The 27,236-nt window shown below is 44.3% G+C and overlaps 1 protein-coding gene across 2 annotated transcripts in view; it reads left to right on the forward strand.

Moving 5' to 3' along the window:
• The first annotated feature begins 26,092 nt into the window (after window positions 1–26,092).
• Window positions 26,093–27,236, forward strand: part of Bid (BH3 interacting domain death agonist) — a 41,151-nt gene continuing 40,007 nt past the window's right edge. For both annotated transcript variants that reach the window (XM_047548519.1, XM_047548520.1), the window contains exon 1: window positions 26,093–26,240. The gene's annotated coding sequence lies outside the window, so the exon portion shown is untranslated. The remainder of the gene's footprint in view (window positions 26,241–27,236) is intronic.

The following is a 27,236-nucleotide window of genomic DNA, read 5'->3' on the forward strand; positions in this document are numbered from 1 at the left end:
ATCACCACCTGCCTTTCCAGATAGGTGGTGTCCATATGAGTCTTAATGTCTAGTACATATATAAATGTGTATAGCGTTGTTCAATGAATACAACTTCTTTAACCCGGCACAGTGGCACACAACCTATAATCCCAGCAACTTGGGAGACTAAGGCAGGAGGATCACAAGTTTGAGGCCAGCCTCAGCAACTTAGTGAGACCCTCAACAATGTGGTGAGAACCTGTCTCAAAATAAAAAATAGAAAGGGCTGGGAATGTAGCTCAGCGGTAGAGTACCCATGGTTTCAATCCCTACTACCACCAAAAGAAAAAAAAAAAAAAAAATTTGTGTGTGTGTTTGTGCTTTTCTTCAGTTCTTCATATTCTGCTTCAGGCATCAACTGCTGTCATTTGAGAAGCTGTCTGAGGCAAACGCCCACATTTGTAAGAGGCTGCCTTTTATAAGTGAGCCCCAGTAGCATCCTGTAGGAAAGCATGTTCTTTGTAATAGAGATTCTCAAAGTCCAAGCAATCCAAGGGTCCTGGCAGCCTTCCTTCCAGCTGGCCAGGGAGCCCAGGGATTTGGAGTCTGCAGCCTTCAGGCACAGATCATTCAGATGTTTCAGTATCCCCACATCCATTGGGTGCATAAAGCCCCAGAGGGAATTAACATCACCCGTTAACCTGGAATCATTCTCAAGAGATGAAAGGGAAGAGTGCTGGCCAGCTCTTTTCCCTTTGTTCTCCAAGAGTCCACCAACGCATCTTTCAGTGCTCTTTCCCCCACCTGTGGCATAGTGAATTAACAGTAGTACCTCTAAGTTCATGATCATGGCTTCTCTCTTAAGAAATAAGGAAGCAGCAGGAAGGGACAGACCAGCAACTGGAGCATAAAGTTGAACCTTTGCCAACCTGGAACCAGCTTGAGTCACTGCAATGGAAGCTGGAGCCAGAGTCTTCCAGCTATTCCAGAAGGAAGAAGGGACTGGCCAGGTGGGCACAGTAGGCAGGAAAGAATAGGACAAGATCTTTTTGTTATTATTTTTTGACATTGTTTTTGTTGTCATTTTCAGCATTCAGAATTGAACCCTAGAGCACTCTTCTGCTAAACTACATTCCCAGCATTTTTTGTTTTTGTTTTTGTTTTGGTACTGGCAATTGAATCCAGGATTACTTAACCCCTGAGCCACATTCTCCAGCCCTTTTTTAATGTTATGTTTTTGAGACAGGGTCTCACTAAGTCCTTAGGGCCTCACTAAGTTGCTGAGGTTGGTCTTGAATTTATAATCCTCCTGCCCCAGTCTCCAGTGTCACTGGGGTTATTGGCATGTACTACCATGCCTGGCTCCAGCTCTTTTTCTTTTTGATTTTGAAATAGTCTCACTTAGTTGCCTCAGCCTCCTGAGTAGCTGAGATTACAGGTGAGCACCACTGTGCCCAGTGGATAAAATCTTATAAACAGCTCAAGTGGGGATATATCATGGCCTTAGACTCCTGACAGCAAAGATGGATGATGGCCCAAGCAGAGCTGATGATTATCTGGTCCCTGTCATCTTTTGTTTCCAGAGGGGTTCCCTTGATCAGAGCTCCCAAAAGCAGAGTTTGACCACAATTGATAGCATCTCCAGGTGGCAGGAAATAGTGAGTTTGTTTGAAGTAGGCAACCAGAAAGACTGGCCACTGGGGCCACCTCAGAAGTCCTCTCTTCCAACAAACTGCCAGAGCTGATGACTCCAAAACCCCTCCTGAACCCCGAATCTTCTCATAGTCCCTTCCTAGGAATCACATTCAAAAGTAGAAAAGAGAATGTGCCATCTCATTTCACTTCATAAACTGGCCAAGGATATCTCTTAAGGATACCCTCTTTTGTGTCTCCCATTCAGATCATCCTCCCAAGTGATACCAAGTGAGGACAGTAAGAAACCAACCTCCATGGCATGCTGAGCCAGGGATCCAGTTAGAGCAGGGCTTAAGGCCACATAGCTCTTCCAGTAAGGCCCCCAAACAGTGTCATACACAGCTAAGCTCCACCAGGTCACAATTTTTTGGCAGCCTCTACTTGTATTTCCTACTCTAAGGTCTTTTTACATTTGGGGCTCAAATGGGAAGTTGGAATCCCAGCTATTGTAGGTAAGTTACATGTGCCACTTTCTCTGCCCAAGAAGTCACTACTACCCAGACCAGTGTGGGAAGGGGACTGCCTCCATTATGTGCATGTGCTTTTCTTGCCCCCATGGGATTTCTGAATCAAAATGGACAGCTGATTCTGAAGTGTGAATTTCAACCTTTGGACCCAGGGTGGGCCAGCTGTGGAAGTGGCCCAGGCCTCAAAAGGGCAGCATCTGAGTTGAGGATCTCCCTGCAATAGTAAACATTGGGCCCTGGCAAGGCTACAGGTTGCTTTGGACGGTATTCACAGTAGGCAGATGGGGCATCTTCCAAACCAAGGGGAAGTTTCTTTATAATTGCTCATTGTGGTGTGGAGCTACCAAATTCAGCTGTTGTGAAATGAGAAGGAGCTTTCTAATGTCTGTGTCCACCCAAGAGAAAGTGGTAGGGAGTATGCATCAGTGAGTGCAAGGTTAGCATTCAGATGAGAGAGACCCTTGCCCTGCCTCTTCCCCTGATTTCAGCCTTAGGCACATCACTTACCTGGTCAGTGCCTCACTTTCTCTCTAAGGTGGGGCTGTACCAACCCGTAAGATCCATGGGAGAATAATGCCTCAAAGGGTTTGAATCAAGCCTGTGTAGATGCACAGAGCTCTCTCTCCTGCTGGTCAGTGGTGTGCATCTTGGAGAAGGAGTCTTAAATCCCAAGGTAGACTGAAGGTTGACCAGATAGTCCAAGGTCATTTCCTACCTATCTTGCAAGCCCACATAATTTTGCATTTATTTTTAAGTTTAAGTGTTGGACCAAATCCTCTGTTTGCTCTCACAAACTCATCAGATACAGGTCACTATAAGTAAGCTGTATGCTTCCAGAACATTCATATTGGCCTCTACTCCCGACCCTTAAGCCAGTTCCATCAGATCTGCTCTCCCAGCAAAACAGCTCCAGAACACACCATGGGGACTGTCCCCCACAGAGCCATTGTCAAGGATAAGGGATCCTCCAGATGAAGGTAAAGGTGTGAGGGTGTTGAGCAAGAGCCAAAGGAATGAGGGGCTCTCACAAGCAGGTGATTGGCCCAGCAGGCCATGAGCAAAAGGAGCAGGAGAGCCCTTTTAAACATCCAAGTGTGGCTCACAGCCTGTCTTCAGGCCTCTCTTCAACAGTCTGGATGCCATGTCTCTCACCTTGGGAAAGAATAAAAAAGATGCAGTAGCAGCTGACAACCAACATCTTCCTCCCAGTTGCATTTTATTTAACTATTTAAAAAATGCTTTATGAAATTAAATACCTTTATGCCAGCTTCATACTGTGTTTGAAAACACTTCTGACCCAAGTAATGAACGTTTTCAGCCTTCATCAAATTGTTCTTAATCTGGGCTGGGAGTGAAGTTCAGTGGTAAAGCACTTGCCTAGCAGGCATGAGGCCCTGGATTCCATTCCCAGCATTGAAAGAAAAGAGGAGAAAAGAAGAAATTGTCCTTAACCCAACCCATGAAAATCTGGGGGAGATGGGAGGATCAGGTCAAGGAGTATGGGCCTCAGGCCCCACTTCCTAGGCTGACTGCCAGCACAGTGCTGGACAGTCATGGGCCTGAGTTCTCACTCCATGAGTTACTGGGAACAACCACCTGAAGAATTGCCCCCATCTCTCTCTCCTTGGCCCTGTAGCCTGGTCCTTAGGCTGTGGCAGCACTTGATCACTCAACCCCCTCAGCAAACAGGTGAGAGACAGCAGAACCTCAGTTCCTGCCCCATGTGTTTCCTCCAGCTACCTGAAAGGGCCTCTGTCCTGTACGTGGAAAATGTGAGAGGCAGCCTGGGACCTTCTGGGATTCTCTTAAAGTAAAATATTGTAGTTGCAGGTCGGGAAGAATAGAGTTATATTTATAGTTTATATTGGGTAGAGGGCATAGAAGAGAGGGAAAGGGATATGGGGGAAGGAATGATAGTAGAGTAAAACAGATATTATTACCTCATGTACATGTATGACTGCATGACCGATGTGTATGACTGCAATATGTACAACCAGAAAATGAGATATTATGCTCCATTTATGTATGATCTATCAAAATGTGTAAATGCATTCTACTGTCATGTACAACTAATTAGAACAAATAAAATTTTAAAATAAAAAAGGAAGATTGTGAAGAGAGATTGAGAAGAAAGGATAAAGGAGAAAATTTCATGTTGCAATGACTGCAATAATTTAAACACAAAATATGTCCCTACCAGTGTATGTGAAATCATTCCAGAGAAGAGGTCACTCCCCAGGAGCAGGACAACCCCACCAATCCTGCTCATGTCCTTTGGAGTAGTTCTGTGGGGAGGAAATAGGGAAACATGATCATTTTTCCTTCCATTTGCAGTGAGGTGCACACTTACCCTCTGTCTTGTTTGCATTCCTCATGTGGCCAAAAACTGAAATAAAGCCAGTCATTATTTTTTCCCTTCTATGTGGAAAAGGATCATTTCTCCCTTCAACAAACAAAGTTACACCCTTGGGGAGTTGGGATGTGCTCACAAAATGAGGCTCCAAGGATGGCTTCCCAACTTCAGGCCCCCACATGGGGATCACCTACCTACTAGGCCCAGGGGGTAAGGCTGGAACAGTGAGGAGAGCTGTTCCCTCTGCCCCTCCGCTTTGTCTGTCATGTCTGCCCCTCCTATATCCCTCCATGGTTTTTTGTTTGTTTGTTTTTTGTGGTGGCAAGAATGTCACTGCCAACTAGTAAAAATTCTCCTTCCTGTCTTTCCCTTGGCTTTATTGTTTATCTTTTTATCTTCGTGTGTGTGTGTGTGTGTGTGTGTGTGTGTGTGTGTGTTACTGGGGATGCAACTCAGGGCCTTGGACATAATAGGCAAGCAACCTACCACTAAACTACATTCCCACCCCCACCGTTTTTCTCTTTTTTTTTTTTTTTTTTTTTGAGACAGGATCTCATTAATTTGTGAGGTTGACGTTGACCTTGGATTTGTAATCCTTCTGTCTCAGCCTCCCAAGTAGTTGGGATTACAAGCATGCACTACCATGCTCGGCTACATTACTAAATATCTTGACAGAAAATGGTAGGCCGAAAAATTCTTTCTTCCCCAGAATTTCCATGAACATTTCCTAATACTTTTCATCTCTGTAATCAGGATTACAGCAAAAGCAAGCCATTTTCATGAAAGAGGGCACTTCTGCTATTGGGAAGCAGGACAGGAGGGGTCTTAAGTGCAATAAAAAGACATATGGTAGGGGCTGACTGTGTAGCTCAGTGGTAGAGGTCTTTTGCTTTGCATGTGCCAGGCTCTGGTGTCCATCTCCAACACTTAAAAAACAAAACAAAACAAAAAAAAAACAACTCAAGAACCTGACAGTGTGATCATGTATGGGGAGCCTACCTATTTCAAGCCAGAATTGTAAGAAGGACATTAGGACATTAATGAACTGACCTGGGATGAAGCAGAATTTGGATGGTCCTGAATAGAGCAGCCACCAGAATCCTTTGGAGTCCTAAAAGAGAAAAAAGGGCCTGTTCCCATCCTAACCAACTGGCCTGCCCAACCCACCCAGCCCCAGAGGAGTTGTACCATGTCTAGATTCAGAGAGGGGTGAAGAACTTAATGCATAAAACAGTTGGAGGCAACAGAACAGCCTCCCCCCCAGACCCCTCATCCCAGCCCCCAGACTCCCTGACTCCTCCCCAAAGAGCTCTCCAAGGACCTAGGGGAAGAATTGAGGAATACATTGATAGCAGGAGCTAGGCAAACTCTGCTGTGTTGCCTACTATGACAACAGAGGATGCTGACCAGCCTCCTCCATCTGAATTGGGGTCTGTAACCTTACATTTGGCAACTGAGGAGCACTTAGGCATAAAAACATATGGTCAAATCTTCAGGTTTCAAAATTCCAAGTGGACTTAACTTTGAGAGCTGAACAAGGAGTTCAGCCAGGGAAGGGAGTCGGCGGCCACTGTATAATATTGAAGCTGGTTTCACCACACTGGGAAGTGTCTATAACACCCCTTCCAGGCAGCCCTGCGGATGTCCTTGGTCCTATGGACTCTGAGTGGTTCATGGTTTAAAACCTTCCCATTCTACCTTTTTCTCCAAGCCAATAGAGATATCACCCCAGCCCCTTCCCTTCTCCCTTATACCTCTGGAAAGATGATCCCATGAGTCTCCTTTTCCCCTCCCCAGGAATAAAATTCTTTACTGGAGGTCACTTAACCATGTGAAATGAAATGAGCATTGCACCAGGAATCTGTTATAGCATCTGGCCTAGTTTGGCCACTACCTGATTGACTGATCTCAGGCATGGCTCTCCAAACCTGTTTTCTACCCTTGAAACAGGAAAATAATGTTCACTTCTCTGCCCCATAAAGAGATTTTGGGAATGAAAAGGGACCATCAGTGCGGTACGATCTGAATTTTGAGGAGCACTGTGGCCACTAAATCATACAGAGCCAAACATGGGTATCTCCTCCCTACCCCAGGAGCTGCCCCTGCCCAGGGACCTGCAACAGGAACCAGCAGCAGCTGCTCAAGTTTGGTTTCCAGGAAATTTATGATAACATCTGGATCTCAGTACAGTTTATAGGAAAGACAGGAAGTCATGGGGTTGGGTTGGATGTGGGAAAAATCCCAAACAGGACAGAAGGTGATAGAATCTTCATGTCAGGGGAGGCACACATCGCCTGATGATTCAAACCCTGTTACAGGTCCAGTTCTGCTTTGCATGAGGCTACAAGGATGGGAAAAACACAGACCCTCACTCAAGGGACAGAGTCCCACTCATGCACCCACTTACCCTGACACATGGTTTCTTCATCTGTGCACCTTTGAACATAATCCTGGACATGATGGCTTGCCCCCTCTTTCTCACCATCTCTCACTCTAATAATTGCCATAGAGCACATTCAAGTCAATTATAGCCACCCCAAGCCTTGACAAATAGGATTCTGTCAACATTCAAAGGTCTGACTTTAGTAAGGGTAGTGACAAGATGAAGGATGGCAGATGGCACTAGAACTCATGACCAGGTCAGCCCTGGGGGCCAAATACTAGAGGGCCCATCTCTTTGGCAGAATCAATCCCACTCCCCCGTGGGAAAGTTGTCTGCCCCTACTGTGGCCTCTCTGAGCCATAGCCAGACTCTGGAAGGGTCTTTGCCTTCCAAATCTTCTTTGCCTTAGAAGTTAGCCCTCTAAAGTGGTTCTACTTACTTCCCTGAGAGAGGAACTTACAAGGGAGCCTTACTATCAGCTATTAGTTTTTGGCCCAAATAGAATAACCCAAGGGGAAGAACTGCTGAAGGTAATTTGGGAAATCCCAGACTGGTCTTCTAGCTCAGTGCAGATGCTGAGTCACACAGGGCAAGGCCAGCTTCCAGCTTCCCCAGGGCCACACCTATCTTCCCCCTTTGTAGCACACAGCATGGGACTGGGCAGACTGCCCCTACCTCCAGTCCACTCAGACAGCTCAGATGTACAGTGCTAGAGTGGGGATATTACTTTTCCCCTTACAGACCCTGATCCTGATTCTCACCATCAGGATTTGTTTGTCTTTCCTCTCAAGAGCGTCCTGCTTTCCAAAACTCCCCTGTCCTTCAAGGCCCAGGGCTAGACTGATCTGTGGGAAAGTGCCTTGGAGGTTGGAGGGCTGGCTCAACTAGCCAGCCAGTCAGGGACCCTGCCCCCACAGGCTGTACCAGGCCTCCTCCAAGGGGCAGGATAATCACCCCTCCTCTTCAGTCACTTCTCCCCCTGCCTTAGGCCCATTTCCTTCAGCCCTCCTTGGGTCACCCAGACTACCCTTCTTGGACAGCAGGCACCTTACCCTCACTATTTCTTATAAGTCCAGTATCCACTGGAGATGGTAAGAGACACTGGCTTGACCCTTCCTTTTAATCCCTTTGAATCCTTTTGGATATGATTGGGGTACAGAGGGGAAGCTCTGGGATGCTTACTCTTTGAGTCTTGGAGGGTGCTGTGGACTTTAGAAATGAGCTGCTATCCTTCTGCTCTCTACTACCTTTGTGTTGACTGAGAAAGCCCTGGGGTCCAGCCCCCTGCCCTCAAGTCCTGACAATAGTGAGCAGCTATGGAGTGCTCTGCACAGGGCCCAGCACCTCTCCTGTCCCTGCTGCCCCCAGATGGTACAAATGCACCTCTGTTTTGCCACCCTGAGTCTTGGATAGCAGGGATTGGCTCTCAGTTTCCATCCCAGAGGTTAGGAGGTGGGGATGGCCAGGATAGAGAAAGCCTTGATTTCACAGATAAGGGGTCAGCTCAGTCTTAGAAGAAGCATTGGGAGCTTGGAATGGAGAGGGGTGTAGGGATATGGGCACTGGAAGGTGGAGTATGAGCCACCTGCCTTCAGAGCTCCACCCCATCTGGATTTGTCTCTGGGGAGGTCAGAGATCTCACAGCAGGACTTTTCACCAGCAGTTTGAAGGAACAAGATACCTATAAAAACAGGAAAGAGAAAATGACCAATTCATTCACACCCAGTAACAATGTAAAAGACATGGGGCCAATTGTGAACAAGTCGACAATGTACCTGACTTCTCAGAACTCAGTCACCAGGCCAAAGGAGTTCTGCTTCCTCCCATTTTTCTCTCAGATTAGCATTGTGATTAAAGGTTTTCACTGGCCAATCCAGTTTCTTCCTCTCTTACCTTTCTCAGATATCACCTCCCTCCAAGTTTTTTTCAGTGTCTGCTCGCCAGAGGTTTTTTTTTTTGTTGTTTTTTGTTTTGCAAGATCTTTTTCTTCTTTTCCTTTTTTTTTTTTTTTTTTTTTTTAGTACCGGGTATTGAATCCAGGGGCACTTTACCACTGAATTACACATTCCTGTCCTTTTTAAAATTTTTTTATTTTGAGACAGGGACTTACTAAGTTGCTAAGGCCAGCCTTGAACTTAGTATCCTCCCACCTCAGCCTCCAGAGAAGCTGGGATTACAGGCATGTGTCACCATGCCGTCATAATAAAGCTCTCCCACTGAGCTACAATCCCCAGTCCTTTTTATTTTTTTATTTTGAAACAGGGTCTTGCTAAGTTGCTCAGTCTGGCCTTAAATTTGCAATTCTCCTTCCTAAGCCCTCCAAGGTACTGGAATTACAGCACATACAAGGTGAAACCCAAGGCACTTTTGCACAAAGATGCTCTAACTCATTCTTACCATGGAAATGCAAAAACAAAATAATGGTGAGGTGTTTTGTTTTGTTTTGTTTTGTTTTGTTGATGGTGCTGGGGATGGAACACAGGGCCTCATACATAGCAGGTAAGTGCTCTATTACTAAACTACTCCTCCAGTCTCCTCAGATATTGTTTCCTAACTGGACTGAGAAAATTAGAAAACTAGATCATGCCAAGCACTGGTGAGGATGGAGAGAAATAGGACCAGCAAGCCCTACCATGGCAGTGTAGTACAACTGCTGGGGAGGTGGCTGGTCTCACCTGCTCAGTTTACCCACAGGTCAGCCTTATGCCGGTAATTCTGTCCCTGGGATTCTGTTCCTAGATATCTCTCTAAAGAAATTCTCATTCAGGCTCCTAGGGGACATGTTTGAGGATATTTACCTGAGAGTTATTTGTCACAACAGAAAGTTGAAGGTAATCTTGGGTTTCACATTTTGGGGAGCAGATGGGTAAAATGCGGCGATGCCCACAGTGAAGCACTCTGAGGTGCTTGGAAATAACACACATAGCAACATAGAGGAATGTTACAGTGCTGAGAGAAGGAAAAAATGATATCGAATGTATTAACACATGCATACAAGACAACAGTATTCTTTTCTACCAGTCCACATGAAATGGAGTCAGGTATTAATAGATGCATCTTCCTCCAATCAGTTTCCAGCCCTGAGTTTCTCTCCTTTCTTTCTTTTCTTTCTTTCTTTCTTTTTTTTTTTTTTTTTTTTGGTGTTGTTGTTGTTGTTTGTTGTTGTTGTGGTGGTGGTGGTGGTGATAGTACTGGGCATTAAACTTAGGGACACTCTACCACTGAGTTACATGCCCAGTTCTTTTTTTTTTTTTTTTTTTTTTTTTTTTGCGGTGCTGGGGATTAAACCTGGCCCTGGCCTTGTGCTTGCAAGGCAAGCACTCTACCGACTGAGTTATCTCCCCAGCCCCCCAGTTCTTTTTATTTTTTATTTTGAAACAGGTTCTCACTAAATTGCCTAGACTGGCCTTGAACTTGCAATCCTCCTTCCTCAGTCCTCTGAGGTGCTGGGATTACAGGCACATGTACTATACCCCACCTGAGTTATCTTCTTCACATAAGGACCAGACATCTGGATGTCCACATTCTCAGCTCCCCACATTCAACCTTGAACATGAAAGAGTATGAACAGGGACTCCAAACAGAGCTGTCACCAAGCCCCTACACTTTACCCACCCTACCATAACCTGTGTCTGTTGCAGGTATCAGGCTGGGAAAGGCCAGACCTTAATTTTTCTTCCTAGAAACTAGGTCTGTGGTGAGAATTGCCCTGAGGTGAGGTCCCAGACCAGAGCCTGGAGATGTTAACTCATCACAGGAGTTTAAGGAGTCCGAGCTGAAGGGTTATGGAAAATAATATTCCTACAACATAGCCCCCAAAGAAAAATGGAGAGAGGTGCCAGGAGGAGGAAAGGGAAACTAGCCAAGGAACACTGGGCCCTGGGGGAAAGGGGCGGATACTGAATGCTGGGCCCTAAACCATAACCTTCTCCCATGGCTAATTAGTCCTAAATGGAAGCACAGCAAATACCAATGGGCAAGATTTGAGTACTCATCCCTCAGGATCTGGACTCTTATCTCCCCAGACAACAATGAGTTTCAACCTTTTTACAACTACCCTCCTAAATTAAAGTTTTAACCTGTTCAAATAGCCCCTGACGGTCAAAACTGCGTGTACACGGCTTCCAATGATTACATCATTGTAACCTATAAAACCAAAATCCCCTCTATAACTGATGACTATTTTCCATCTGGAAAGTGGACCCAGATCGCGCCTGAATCCACAAAGGAATAAAGGCTTCTCTGAATCCGTTGAGGTCTGCTTCCCATCCTTTTGCTTTTACACTGCTGCCACTCTCCTGAAGTTGGCTATGACCTAGTCCTGTCAGAAACAGCCTGTGAGGAGGTTAGTAAGGGGCTCCAATTTGGGAGGGAGTGAAAGATTCGAATATTACCAGTGAAAGATAACATTTGCCCTTGGCCACGGGCAGGATAAAGTATCCCCATCCCTCAATACTTCAGGTGAGGAAGGTCACCTGGTAAGGAATACTGGCTGGTGGTCAAGAAAGGGGAAAAAATCCAGCTCCCTGCAGCTGGGTAAGGGTGCCTGAGGGCGAAGGTAGGTATACTTGTCTTCTGGGGCTGACATGCCCCAGCATCACAAACTGGGTGACATCAACAACAGAAATTGATTTTCTCACAGTTCCAGAGCTAGAACTCCAAGATAAATCTGTCTGCAAGGTGGTTCCTTCTGAGGACTCTCCTTGGATTACAGATGACTATCTTTTAGCTATCTTCACACCATCTTCCTTCTGCATATTTCTGTGTTCTTATTTCTTCTTCTCATAAAAACAACAGTCCCTTTGGATTAGGACCCATCCTCATGACCTCATTTACCTTTAATCACCACTTTAAAGACCTTGTTTCCAAATACAGCCACATTCTGAGATTCTGGGGTTAGGGCTTCAACATATGAATTTGGAGGGGGCACAATTCAGCTTATAACCATTGGTCTTAAAACAGTCTTTTAGAAACTCGATTTCTTGCACAGTGGTGCCTGCCTGTAATGCTAGCTATTCAGAAGGCTGAGACAGGAGGATCACAAGTTTGAGGCCAGTCTGAGTAACCTAGGGAAACCCTACTGCAAAATAAGATTTTAAAAAGGAGGTGATACTGGGGCATAGTTCAGTGTTAGAGTGCTTTCCTAGAATATGCAAGGCCCTGAGTTCAATCCTCAGCACAGTAAAACAAACAACAACAACATTAAAAAAAAAATTAGATTCCTTAAAGGTTTATTGTTTTTTTTTTGTGGTGCTAGGGAACCAACCCAGGCCTTATGGATGCCAGGCAAGCATCCTTAAAGTTTTTGAGCACTGACTACCACCTATCATCCATCATTTGCCCATTTGCCTGCCTCTTGCCTGCCTGTTGTCCACCTTTCACCTACCCATCACGCACTGCTCAATGTCCACCCACCTACCATCTGCCATTAGCCTGCAGACCACCTGCAGACCACCAGCGGATTGCCTGCTGCCTGCTGTTGCCTGCAAGTCCGTTGTCATAATACCCACAGGTTCAGTTACATGTGGCTGCCGTCATTTTTGGACAATAGCCAGGATCTGTAGGTTTGCCACCACTGCCACCATCTTGGGGCGTGGCCACCTCAGTCTGGGGACTCAGGTCAGAGCCTGGAGATACACTGGGGCACCTGCAGGTTTGGTTGCACCTAAGGTCTTTCTGCTTGGTGTGGTAGTGGCTGCCATCTGGTTGCCTCTTTGCAGGGTTGCTCCTTTGTGTGAGTGCATGCCTGAAGGTCTCTCTGCAAATTGAAAGGGCATTGAGATCTTCGGAAGCCCAGGTCCATCAGATTGCAGTTGGGTTTGTGTAGGCCAGTCTGGGTCTGGCAAGCCTGTGGAAAGCTGGAGACTAGGGACAGTTCCCTGCGGGGAGCACAGGATGGAGAAACTGGAGAAAATTGGGCTCTCCCCAACTCAGTGAGTTCTGAAATGCACAGGGGCAGAAGGGGCCAGCTACAACAGGTGGGAAGACTGGAAGAGGATATGAGGGCATCTTGCTATTGGCTCACCCACACAACCCATCCAGCACCCACTGGACTGGAGCTAACATCAAACTTCAGACAACCCCACCTATCGGTGGAGAAGGGAGGCTGAGGACATTTTTGAAAGCCAATGGAAGCAATCATTCAATTTTCCATTGAGACTTTCCTTAAAGGTGTTTTTGAAAAATGCCAGCTTTTTTCTGCTGCAATTAGGTGAACTGAGGAAGGGGGTTGGGGCTTCAGAGAAGGAGGAGTTCAGAACAGGAAGCAAGAGTCAGAAAGCTAAGGGGAAAGGGAAACTGGGCTCAGATGCTGACATTTGCTCAGCCAGCTGTACCTTCTACCACTGCCTCACTGAGTTTTGTCCTGTTTTCTTTATTAAGAGTATCAGTTCTTGATGGGCACAGTGTCACATTCCTGTAATCCCAGTGGTTCAGGAGGCTGAGGCAGGAGAATTTCAAGTTCAAAGTCAGCCTCAGCAATTTAGGGAGGCCCTAAGCCACTCAATGAGACCATGTCTCAAAATAAAATATAAAAATGGTCTGGGGTTGTGGCCCAATGGTTAAATGCCCCTGGATTCAATCCCCAGTACCAAAAAAAAAAAAAAAAAAAAAAAAAAAAAAGATCAATTCTCTTTCATATATGTATTGTTTCATTTTTAAAATTAAGGCATAATTTTATATACATTAAAATTTACTCCTTTCTTTTTTTTTTTTTTTTTTTTTTTTGGGTGCTGGGGATCAAACCCAGGGCCTTATGCTTACAAGGCAAGCACTCTACCGACTGAGCTATCTCCCCAGCCCCGAAATTTACCCCTTTCCACCAGAAGTTCTGTGTTTTGACAAAAGCATAGTCATTAACAACCACTATAACCAAAATATAGATAAATGCCATTGCCCCAAAATTTCTATTATTCTTTTTTTATAGGCAAATAGTCCCTCCCTTCCTGGTCTCTGGCAACCACTACTCTATTTTCTGACACTGCAGTCAGCTTTTGGAAGAAACAATATCCTTTCTTATCTTACAAAGACCACTGACAGAATTTGAAGCCCAAAGCATAGTAGAAGCAGTAAATTAGGACCAGGGGAGCAGCGGGGGCTACAGGGGTGGGGTAAAGATACACTAATGGCAAGAAGCACTTGAGAGACCTGTAAAAAGCTAACAGGATATGCAAAAAATGTGGGGGCTCCTGCTGGTACAGGCCTTTCCCTGCACAACAGGGTAAGAGCCCTCCTCATTCCCAATGCTTAGGATGAAATCCCAACTGCTTACTCAGGTTCCTCAGGCCTCCCTGCCTTCTGCCTCCATGTACCATCTGCTCTGAACTCCTTCCTACCTTGGGCCCCTGCAGTAGGTTCTCCTTGTATTTAGATGCCATTCCCCATCTTCTCACACCTGGGAACTTTTTTACTTTCGGTTATCAATTTTTTTTTTGTTGTTATTATTTTTGATAAGGGTTCTAGCTGTATTGCCCAGGCTGGGCTCAAGAGATCCTCCCACCTCAGCCTCCTAGAGCTGGGATGACAGGATCATCACCATGCCCAACTTCAGCTCTCAGTTTTAAGTACCACCTCATTAGATGACCCAGTCTCAGTTACCCAGTCACTTGTCCTTGAGGAATCTTATTTAGTGTTTATTTGTGTTTACTTCTGGTGATAGAATTTGAACCCAGGATCTCATATACATAGTAAGAATGTGCCCTACCACTGAACCCCTGTGTCTTGGGCTAGCACTTAATGTACAATGGTTTTCTTGTTTCCACAGCATATTCTATCCATTCATTCTATTTCTTCTTTTCTATTGTATTTGTTCTATTTTTTTTTCTTAGTGTCTAATAGTTCTCTTGTTCACACATTCATTTTATTTGATGAATACCCGTGAGTGTCAAGCCGGGAGGCAAGAGCATGAAGAAATAAGTACTGCCCTCATGGAGATGGCTTTCCAGTGAGGGGAGGCAGTAAAAATGCAGACAAATAATTAGATTGTGTTACAAATGCCAGGATGCTACAAGGAGTCAAACTTGTGCTCAGAAGTAGCTCAGCAAGGGCTGGGGAGATAGCTCAGTCAGTAGTGTGCTTGCCTTACAAACATAAGGCCCTGGGTTCGGTCCCCAGCACTGCAAAAAAAAAAAAAAAAAGAAGAAGAAGTAACTCAGCTAAGGCAAACTACTTTTGCAGAAGGGTGTGCTACCAAACCAAGTCTGTCCAGCAAGCACACTCACTCCGGCACAGCACTGCCTCTTGCTCTGATAGGAAGTGCTCAGGGTTACATCTACGTGATTGGATAATTTTAAAATTGGGACAGGGCAAAGGGAAGGGCTATAGTTAAAATGGCTACAATTGGATCTTACATCCCAATTAATGCTTAATACTACATTCTAAAAATGGACCCCTAGACTTTCTCTTCCTCATAATAGTATTTCAGATAGTAACATGTACAGTGAAGGAAACTGAAGTGAGGCACAGAGAAAGTACAGAGGCTACTGGAACTGCAGCAGAATACCAGGGCTCTGATGCTAAAAGGAAAAAAACAAACTAGATTCAATTTCTTAGTATACTCACGGCACACATTGCTCTAACATCAGGTGTAGGGGGTGGGTTTCCTCATCCACCTAGTAATGTTGCAATAATGAATACCAGTTGGGTGGTCCATAATTCAGTTCTGATCTGACACAGGAGATAGTGTCAGATCCCATAGCTTGAGGGCTCAGGCTTCAAGATCCTTACCCTCCCACTTTTTTTTTTTTTTTTTTACTTTTTTTTTCTTTTTTTTATTATTATTTTTTTTTTTATTATTGTACACAAAAGGGATACATGTTGTTTCCCTATTTGTACATGGAGTAAAGGCATACCATTTGTGTAATCATAAATTTACATAGGGTAATGTTTGATTCATTCTGTTATTTTTTTCCCTTCCCCCCAACCCTTCCACCCCTCTTTTCCCTCTATACAGTCCTTCCTTCCTCCATTCTTGCCCCCCTCCCTGAACCTAACTCTAAACCTAATACTAACTCTTCCCACCCCACTTATTAGCGATATCATTCTTCCTTTGGTTTTTTGAGATTGGCTTATCTCACTTAGCATGATATTCTCCAGTTTCATCCATTTGCCTGCAAATGCCATAATTTTATCATTCTTTATGGCTGAGTAATATTCCATTGTATATATATACCACAGTTTCTTTATCCATTCATCAACTGAAGGACATCTAGGTTGGTTCCACAATCTGGCTATTGTGAACTGAGCAGCTATGAACATTGATGTGGCTGTATCTCTATAATATGCTGATTTTAAATCCTTTGGGTATAGGGCCAAGGAGTGGGATAGCTGGGTCAAATGGTGGTTCCATTCCAAGTTTTCTAAGGAGTCTCCATACTGCTTTCCAGAGTGGCTGCACTAATTTGCAGCCCCACCAGCAATGTATGAGTGTACCTTTCTCCCCACATCCTCGCCAACACCTGTTGTTGCTTGTATTCTTCATAATCGCCATTCTAATTGGGGTGAGATGGAATCTTAGGGTGGTTTTGATTTGCATTTCTCTTATTACTAGAGATGTTGAACATTTTTCCATATGTTTGTTGATTGCTTGTAGATCTTCTTCTGTGAAGTGTCTATTCATTTCCTTAGCCCATTTGTCGATTGGATTACTTGCATTCTTGGTGTAGAGTTTTTTGAGTTCTTTATAGACTCTGGAGATTAGCGCTCTATCTGAAGTATGATTGGCAAAGATTTTCTCCAACTCTGAAGGCTCTTTCTTCGCATTGCTGATAGTTTCCTTTGCTGAGAGAAGCTTTTTAGTTTGAATCTATCCCAGTTATTAATTCTTGCTTTTATTTCTTGTGCTATGGGAGTCCTGTTGAGGAAGTCTGGTCCTAAGCCGACATGTTGAAGCTCTGGACCTACTTTTTCTTCTATAAGATGCAAGGTCTCTGGTCTGATTCCGAGATCCTTAATCCATTTTGAGTTCAGTTTCGTGCATGGTGAGAGATATGGGTTTAGTTTCATTCTGTTGCATATGGATTTCCAATTCTCCCAGCACCATTTGTTGAAGAGGCTATCTTTTCTCCATTGCATATTTTTGGCCCCTTTGTCTAGTATGAGAAAATTGTATTTATTTGGGTTTGTGTCCGTGTCCTCTATTCTGTACCATTGATCCACCTTTCTATTTTGGTACCAATACCATGCCGTTTTTGTTACTATTGCTTTGTAGTAGAGTTGAAGATCTGGTATTGCGATACCCCCTGCTTCACTCTTTCTGCCAAGGATTGCTTTAGCTATTCTGGGTTTTTATTCTTCCAGATGAATTTCATAATTGCTTGCTCTATTTCTGTAAGGTACATCATTGGGATTTTCATTGGAATTGCATTGAATCTGTATAGCACTTTTGGTAGTATGGCCATTTTGACAATATTAATTCTTCCTATCCAAGAACATGGGAGATCTTTCCATCTTCTAAGGTTTTCTTTAATTTCTTTCTTTAGTGTTCTGTAGTTCTCATTGTGGAGGTCTTTCACCTCTTTTGTGAGATTGATTCCCAAGTATTTTATTTTTTTCGAGGCTATTGTGAATGGGGTAGTTTTCCTAATTTCTCTTTCTGAAGATTCATCGCTTATGTATAGAAATGCCTTAGATTTATGGGCATTGATCTTATATCCCGCTACTTTACTGAATTCACTTATGAGATCTAACAGTTTTCTGGTGGAATTTCCTGGTTCCTCTAAGTATACCATCATATCATCAGCAAATAGGGATAGTTTGAGTTCTTCTTTTCCTATTCGTATCCCTTTAATTTCTTTGGTCTGTCTAATTGCTCTGGCTAGAGTTTCAAGGACGATATTGAATAGAAGTGGTGAAAGAGGGCATCCCTGCCTTGTTCCAGTTTTTAGAGGGAATGCTTTCAGTTTTTCACCATTTAGAATAATATTAGCCATGGGCTTAGCGTAGATGGCCTTTACAATGTTAAGGAATGTTCCCACTATCCCTATTTTTCTAGTGTTTTGAGCATGAAGGGGTGCTGTATTTTATCAAATGCTTTTTCTGCATCTATTGAAATAATCATGTGATTCTTGACTTTAAGTCTGTTGATATGGTGAATGACATTTATTGATTTCCTGATGTTGAACCAACCTTGCATCCCTGGGATGAAACCCACTTGATCATGGTGCACTATCTTTTTAATATGTTTTTGTATGCGATTTGCTAAAATTTTGTTGAGAATTTTTGCATCGATGTTCATTAAGGATATTGGTCTGAAATTTTCTTTCCTTGATGTGTCTCTGTCTGGTTTAGGTATCAGGGTAATATTCACTTCATAGAATGAGTTTGGGAGGGTTCCCTCCTCTTCTATTTCATGGAATACTTTGAGAAGTATTGGAATGAGCTCTTCTTTAAAGGTTTGTAGAACTCGGCAGAGAACCCATCTGGTCCTGGACTTTTCTTTGTTGGTAGGCTTTTGATGACTTCTTCTATTTCATTACTTGAAATTGGTCTATTTAAATTGTGTATGTCCTCCTCGTTTAGTTTAGGCAATTCATATGTCTCTAGAAACCTGTTGATGTCTTTGAAATTTTCTATTTTGTTGGAGTATGGATTTTCAAAATAGCTTCTAATTATGTTTTGTATTTCAGTCGTGTCTGTTGTGATATTTCCTTGTTCATTCCGAATTTTAGTGATTTGGGTTTTCTCTCGTCTTCTCTTTGTTAGTGTGGCTAAAGGTTTATCAATTTTGTTTATTTTTTCAAAGAGCCAACTATTTATTTTGTCAATTTTTTGTATTGTTTCTTTTGTTTCAATTTCGTTGATTTCAGCTCTGAGTTTGACTATTTCCTGTCTTCTACTACTTTTGGTGTTGGTCTGTTCTTCTTTTTCTAGGGCTTTGAGCTGTAGTGTTAGGTCGTTTATTTTTTGAGTTTTACTTCTTTTATTAAATGCGCTCCATGAAATAAATCTTCCTCTAAGTACTGCTTTCATAGTGTCCCAGAGATTTTGATATGATGTTTCTTTGTTCTCGTTTACCTCTAAGAATTTTTTAATTTCCTTCCTAATATCTTCTGTTATCCATTCATCATATAATAGCATATTGTTTAATCTCCAGGTGTTGGAGTAGTTTCTGTTTTTTACTCTTTCATTTATTTCTAACTTCAATCCATTATGATCTGATAGAATACAAGGTAGTGTCTCTATCTTCTTGTATTTGCTGACATTAGCTTTGTGGCATAATATATGGTCTATTTTAGAGAAAGATCCACGTGCTGCTGAGAAGAAAGTGTATTCGCTCTTGGTTGGATGGTATATTATATAAATGTCTGTTAAGTCTAAATTATTGATTGTGTTATTGAGATCTATGGTTTCTTTGTTCAATTTTTGTTTGGAAGATCTGTCCAGTGGTGAGAGAGGCGTGTTAAAATCACCTAGTATTATTGTGTTATGGTCTATTTGGTTTCTAAAATTGAGAAGGATTTGTTTAACATACATGGATGAGCCACTGTTTGGGGCATAGATGTTTATGATTGTTATATCTTGCTGATTTATGCTTCCCTTAAGCAGTATGAAATGTCCTTCCTTATCCCTTCTGACTGACATTGGCTTGAAGTCCACATTATCTGAAATGAGGATGGATACCCCAGCTTTTTTGCTGAGTCCATGTGCATGGTATGTTTTTCCCCATCCTTTCACCTTTAGTCTATGGGTATCTCTTTCTATGAGGTGAGTCTCTTGCAGGCAACATATTGTTGGATCTTTCTTTTTAATCCAATCTGCCAGTCTATGTCTTTTGATTGATGAATTCAGGCCATTAACATTCAGGGTTATTATTGAGATATGATTTGTATTCCCGGTCATTTGGTTCATATTTAAAATTTTATTTATTTATTTATTTATTTATTGACACATCTTGGTTCCTCCTTTATTTAACAGTTCCTTTAGGATAATTCCTCCCTTTGCTGATTTTCTTCTTTGTTTTTTATGTCTTCCTCATGAAATATTTTGCCGAGAATGTTCTGTAATGCTGGCTTTCTTTTTGTAAATTCTTTTAGCTTTTGCTTATCATGGAAAGATTTTATTTCATCGTCAAATTTGAAGGTAAGTTTTGCTGGGTATAAGATTCTTAGTTGTCATTCATTTTCTTTCAGAGCTTGAAAAATGTTGTTCCAGGCCCTTCTAGCTTTTAGGGTCTGGATTGAAAAATCTGCTGATATCCGTATTAGTTTCCCCCTGAATGTAATTTGGTTCTTTTCTCTCACAGCCTTTAAAATTCTGTCTTTATTTGTATGTTAGGTATTTTCATTATAATGTGCCTTGGTGTGGGTCTGTTGTAATTTTGTGTATTTGGAGTCCTATAAGCCTCTTGAACTTGATTTTCCATTTCATTCTTCAGATTTGGGAAATTCTCTGATATTATTTCATTGAATAGATTGTTCATTCCTTTGGTTTGTTTCTCTAAGCCTTCCTCAATCCGAATAATTCTCAAATTTGGCCTTTTCATGATATCCCATAGTTCTTGCAGATTCTGTTCATGATTTCTTACCATCTTCTCTGTTTGTTCAACTTTGTTTTCGAGGTTAAATATTTTGTCTTCAATATCTGAAGTTCTGTCTTCCAGGTGTTCTATCCTATTGGTTATGCTTTCTATGGAGTTCTTAATTTGGTTTATTGTTTCCTTCAATTCAAGGATTTCTGTTTGTTTGTTTTTCAATATCTCTAACTCTTTATTGAAATGATCTTTTGCTTCCTGAATTTGCTCTGTTAACTGTCGATTGGTGCGACCATTCAATGGCTGCATTTGCTCTTTCATCTCATCATTCAATGCCTGCATTTGCTCTTTCATCTCATCATTTGCTTCCCTGATCATTTTAATTATGTACATTCTGAACTCCCTTTCTGTCATTTCTTCTGCCATGCTGTCGTTGGATTCTATTGATGTAACATCTAGATTTGTTTGGGGCATTTTCTTCCCTTGTTTTCTCATATTGTTCAGGAATCAGTGGGTCATTAAGATATTGCAGATTTCCTCTATCGACTTATAATGTCCCTGAAGATTACTAGTATATCCCCTCTTATCCTTTAGTAGCCTGAAGTCTTGGAGGAAGTTGATAATGCGGTGTTCCACAAAGAAGCTGCCTCTCTAGGTGTGGTGACCCTCAGGTGGCGTATATTCCCTGCTAGTGGTCAGAGGTGCCTCCACTTGTTAACCAATGGTCATCCAACGGGGAACTAGGCTGCGGGCTGAGGCAAGGCCTGTTTGTGCCTGTGTCTCTGGTTTTGCTGACCCTGTGGGGAAACCTTTCCCAGCAGGGAAGACTCACTTGGTGGGGACGTCTCACTGGTCAGTTCCCCTCCTAGAGGTTCCCCTCAACCTACAATTACCGCCTGGGCTGGGCTGTCTTCCTCTGCAACGTTCCCAGGGGCCTGGACCTACCTCCTGGGCCTGGGAGCCTCACCCTCCACAGGCGAGTCTCCTTAGGCTGCCTCTCCTCAGAGAATCTGCCCGCAGTCCTGGAAACTTCGCTCTGCCCCTAGGCGTGTCTCTGTGCGGCTCTTCCAGCAAGAAGCCACCTAGCTCCTGGGACCCTGCTTTGCACCTAATTGCCTGGCTATGTGGCCCCTCCTCTGAGCCGCCACCTGGAGCCCCGTACAATAGCTCCGATACCCAGAGACCCGCCACACACCTCCTCCTCCGGACAGCCGCCCGGTTTCCGACGAAGTCACTAGGAGTTGAAGCAACTCACTTCGGGTCTCCTCCTCCTGCCAACCGCCGGTAGCCCTAGGCAGTCACTCCAAGCCCAAGTGACCTGCCCTGTTCCTCCTCCTCCTCCTCGGGGTAGACCCCCGGGTGTTCAGGAGCGGTAGCTCTGAGACCAAGCGACCCACTGCGCTCCTCCTCCAGGCAGGCCACTGGTGTTCAGGAGCAGTCGCTTTGAGTGCAATCAACTCACCACTCGCCTCCTCCTCTGGCAACCGCCTGTGGCTCTGATGCAGTCACTCCTAGACCAAGCGACCCGCCGCACTTCTCCTCTTCCTCCGGGCAACCCCCCAGTGTTCAGAAGCGATTACTCTGAGTCTAAACAGCTCACCACGCAGCTCCTCCTCAGGCAGCCGCCCGGAGCCCCAGTGGTTGCTCCGAGTCCGAGCACTGTGCTGAGCCGCCTCCTCTACGATGATCCCAGTTGTCCAAGTTTACCGCTCCAGCAGGGGGAGGGGCGTCTCGCCGGGCAACTCCACTTCACAAATTCCCTGCGTTCCCGGGCTACCGCCCCATCCGGGACGCCTCCCCAACGGGAGAGACTCACCTGGCGGCTTTGAGTTGGTCCCAAGTCTCTCACTATCTCCTCTTTTGAATCTTGCGTCCTGGAGCAACCTGAAATGCAGCCGCCCTCTAGGCCGCCATCTTGAAACTCTCACCCTCCCACTTTTTAGGTGTCAGTCACAAGCTCAGAGTAGTTTATCTGTGCTGTAGACCAGCTGTAAACTGGGGTTCCCACTCCCTCTCCTTGGGTTCTATTAATTTTGCTATAGTGACTCAGAACTCAAGGAAATGCTTATTTACATTTACTGGTTTATGATGAGAATATTGCAAAGAATACTGGTAAACACCAAATGAAGAGGTACAGAGGGCAAGGTACAGGGAAGGAGCAGAGCCCTCTCTGTACCCTTTCCAGGTGCACCATCCTGCAAGAACCTCCATGTGTTTAGTTATGGGAAGCTCTCTGAATCCTGCCCATTTTGGTTTTATGGAGACTTCATTACCTAGGCTTGTTTGGCCACTGGTGATCAACTTAACCTTCAGACCTAAAGTTGGGAGGTGGGACTGAAAGTCCCAACCCTCTACTCCTGCCTTGGGTCTTTATGGTAACCAACCTCTACCCTGAAATCACCTAGTGACTACCAGCCTATAGCCAGACAACTCATTAACATACTAGACACTTACCAGTTTGGAAATTCCAAGGATTTTAGGAGTTCAATGTCAGGAAATGGACAAAGACCAAATGTGCACAGTATTTTGCAACATCACAGGGCACAGGGGTAGGATTTGACCTTAGAGAGGGTGCATACCACATAGGACTTTGCAGGCTACTGAAAGACGATGATTTTTATTCTACCATAGAGTATTTAAAAAATACAGTGACGAGCCAGGCATGGCAGTGCATGCCTATAATTCCATCTGAAGTAAGCATAAGGATCACAAGTTTGAGGCCAGCCTGGACAACTTAGCAAGCTCTTATCTCGAAAATTTTAAAAGGGCTAGGAACATAGCTCAGTGGTAGAGTACTTGTTCAGCATGTGCAAAAATGAAACTCCTCCTAACAAGAATATGGAGTAAGGTCCTGGGTTCAATCCCCAGGACTGCAAGAAAAAAATTAAAAAGAATTAAAAAGTAGAGTGTCAGAGGCTGTGTGGCAGTGAAACTCAATGGTAGAGCTCTTGCCTACCATATGCAAGTCCCTGGTTTGATCCCCAGCACAGCAAAACAAACAAAAAATATAAAGCAACACAATCTGACCTCTTATAAAAAAGAAAAAAGAAAGAATTTAGGGAACCAAGGTATAAGAAAGAGGACCTGTTAAGAAGTTATTGCAACAGTCCAAAAGAGAGAAGTGGTGGCTTGGTGGCGGTGGTAGTATAGGGGGTATGCCAACAGGAGGCATTGGAGCAACTACATTACTTGTAGTAGTGCAAAATGGCACAAATATTTTGGGAAACCAGCACTGTCTAATAACATTAAATAGCCCAGTCAGGCATGGTGGTGTGTGCCTATAATCCCAGCTACTATGGAGGCTGAGGCAGTTGAAAAGGAAGTTTGAGGCCAGCATGGGTAATTTAGTGAAAACTTATCTAAAAAAAAAAAAAAAAAGGCTGGGGATGTTACTCAGTGGTAGAGCACCCCTGAGTTCAATTCCCAGGACTGAAAAAAATAAAATTAAATTAAATATCCCCCAGCCCTATGACTCCTAGGGGTCTTACTCAAGAGAAGTGAAAGCCTATGTTCACGAAAAAAAAAAAATTAGTACAAAAATGTTTGTGATAGCATACTAGGCATACTAGCTATGCCAGCTATATCTGGGGACATTAGGGTTGGTGAGCAGCTTGCTCTTATGGAGACTGTTTCCACAATAGCCTGGAGCTGTATTTCACAGCACAGGAGACCAAGCTTTTAATGATGGTCCTGAGTCTTCGAAAAAAAAATTATGTCAGGCGTGGTAATCCCAGCAGCTGGGGAGGCTGAGGCAGGAAGATCACAAGTTCAAAGCGAGCCTGAGCAATTCAGCAAGGCCCTAAGCAACTTAGTGAGACACTGTCTCAAAAAATAAAATAAAATAAAAAGGGCTGGGCATGTGACTCAGTGGTTAAGCACCCCTGGGTTCAAGTCCCAGTACAAAAAAAAAAAGAGAGAGAGAGAGAAATTACATTCAGAGGCCTAACAGGGCACAGGAGTATGCAATTTATCATTCAAAGTTTAACAATTAGTGCTGGGTTTTTGGCTCAGTGGTAGAGCGCTTGCCTAGCATGTGTAAGTCCCTAGGTTCAATAATCAGCACCAAATTAATAAATAAATAAAGGTATTGTGTTCATCCACAATAAAAAAATTTTTAAAAAAACAAAGTTTAACAATTGAAAGTGATGAAAATAAGAGGAGAGTTGAGTAATATTGAGGCTGGAAGAATTACTAGTTATATGCATTTGTTAGAAATTAAACTTCCATCAAGAATATGCAGTGAAGGCCTGGGAACGACTACTGGAGCATGATTCAGTATGGGTGATCCACATATGGTACTAGAAATGTATGGCCCTAGACATTCTGGCCCCAGACCTTGGGTCAGAAGTCACTTTTAGCTCATGTGTGTGTGTTTATACCAGGTGCAGTACAAAGGTGCCTGTCACTGCACCTTTCTTCTTTTGTGGGGACAGTGTTGAGCTGGTATCACTGATGAGATCATTCGTTTTGTGAGCTTAGACATCCTACTGAGGATTGTCCTCTTCACACCAGTCACTTGGAGAGGAAATAAATGTATTTGAGTAAACTTGCTTTCATTCAACATTCCTAGACTGTCTCTTTGACACTTCAGTCAACTTAAACTGCACACGAAAACCAGAAGCTTCATTTAAAGTTGAGTGATAAAAAGGGATAGGGATGTGGCTCAGTGGTAGAGCTCATTTGTCTAGCCTGTGAGGCCCTGGGTTCCGAAAAAAAAACCAAAAAACAAAAAATGTCTTTCATAAAGTTAAGCAATAAAGTTTGATTCAGTGTGAAAATTGCGCTTCATCCTTTCTTTGTGGAATTGTAAAATTAATCTCTTTTTTGCTTTGACTTCCAGGAACCTCAGAGATAACCCCATTTAAAATATTGTTATTTATTCTTTATGTGGATATGCAATTATGATAAAGAAATCAATTTGAAGTATAGATAATGCTGCCTAAATTTAACAAATTATTTACATAATTTTTACTATAAGATTTTATTCCTTGTGAAATTAGTGCCACAATAATTTTCAGAAAAGTTGAAAATAACAAAGGCAAAGAAGAAAATCTTTGTGATTTTATTATCCCTATGGTACTCTGTAACCATGTGATTTTTGGGGGGGTTCTATTTCTTTTCATTCTTTTTTTTTTCTCCCCCAAATTCGGTTTCTATTCCTCCATTCTGTTACAGCAACTTTCTTGGTCCTATTTGCTTCCTCAACCTTTTCAGAAACTCATTTTTCTGTTTCTGTTTCTCTTTTGTTGGCCTTACACGTAGTTGTTCTTTGGGGTGTGCCACGCCACAGTACTGCCCCAGTAGTGGGGCCTATCTGGACAAGGGAACTGGCAAGTGGAGATTGTCTTCACCCCACATGGCTTTGCATCTTGTCTTTTCCACTCTCTCAGGTTCCTTGAGGATCGAGGAACTGCCTCTCCAGAAGCTGTCCCAAAATAGCCTGGGAGGACACCGAAAGCAGTTCCTCATCAGAGGCATTAGGAATTGTCCTGGCATCGCGGGAGTAAGTGGTCAAACGTGACAGCGATAACAACAGTCTGAAGATGCCAACCCTGGCATGAGATGAGTGAAGCCAACGTCATTTTCACTGCTACCAGTTTTTGTGCAGGGCCAGAATCAGGTACCTGGCAGCCCTTGTCGCGGGACAAAGCCCCGGATTTGGGGACCTCCCCAACCGGCTCCGGGATTCCCCTTTCTCGCTCACTCCCAGCCAGGCCTGCAATCAATTTCCCAGTAGGCAGGCTGGAGGCGCGTCGGGGCGGGGCGGCGCGGTCGGAGGCGGGGCGCCGAGTGTGGGCGCGAGGAACGGAAGCTGGTCATCCGGGAGGTGTCCTAGCTGTCTCCGCGTTCCTCGGGGACTCTGCCTTGGTACGAACGAGACCTGCGCCTGGCTTACCGCGCGGCGTCTGGGTGGTGAGTATGCCTTGGCTCTTGAGCATCCGGATCCTGCGTTCCCGGGTCCGGAGCCCTCTAAGGGATCTGCGCGGAACCCAGGTTGGGACACTCCACGCGCGGTCCCCGGGTCGGTCCCGGTCTGCCTGCGCCTTGGGGCGGGACCAGAGGAAGGCTGGGGAGGCGCGAAACTTAAAGTACCTTCCGGAGCACCCGGCCGCTCTGCGTGCGCCTGGCGTCGCGTGAGAGCCTCCTGCCCCGACGTGGGCCAGCCCCGCAGCCAACCTCACTTCTGCCCAGCCCCTCCGTGGGCGGTCCGCACACGGCTGAGCGCTTCCCGATCTACAGTGCCCGCCCCGCAGCAGGGGCCCGGGAAGAGGGAGCGGAACCCCGTGGTTCTCTTCCGTGGCCCGGAGGCCCTCCTTTTGAGCGGCAGGTTCAGGTTTTGTTGCCTTCTCTTCACGTGGACTTTGGCGTCGCAGGCGGTATGCAGAGGGCTGTGCCTCTCACCTGCAGGTGCTTGGGAGCGCAGAGAGGGGCGAGACATCAGACACCTCCACTGGGAATCCATGACCACCTCCAGGTATGAGAAAGCTGACAGGAAGGGACAGGTGCTGGTCACACACAAGTTCTGCGGCAGGTCTGGAACTTCATCTCAGATGTAGATCTTGAACTCCAGCCCAGGGCACTTACCCTATACTTGCTGATGCCTCAGAGTTCAGAATTCCTCAACTCTGCAAATGTGACCAGAGTGGCAGCCAACAGGGCCACTTGGAGACCCTGGAGAGTCCTGAAGCTCTCAGCCACCCAGTAGCTGAGTTAGCAAGGGTTTGTTCATTCGTTCATTCATTCATTCATTTATTCACTTATTCAACAATTATGAATATGCAGCTGGTGCTAGTGTCAGGATTGAACCAGAGTTGGCAGTGAGGGAATGACCTGAGGAACACAGGGAAGGGCTCTGTAGCTTTGCGTGTGGACTGGGCCTTCTAGGATGGGATTGGCCTTCATCTGGCA

Source organism: Sciurus carolinensis, chromosome 4 (assembly GCF_902686445.1).
Source record: "Sciurus carolinensis chromosome 4, mSciCar1.2, whole genome shotgun sequence".
Classification (NCBI taxonomy): Eukaryota; Metazoa; Chordata; class Mammalia; order Rodentia; family Sciuridae; genus Sciurus; species Sciurus carolinensis.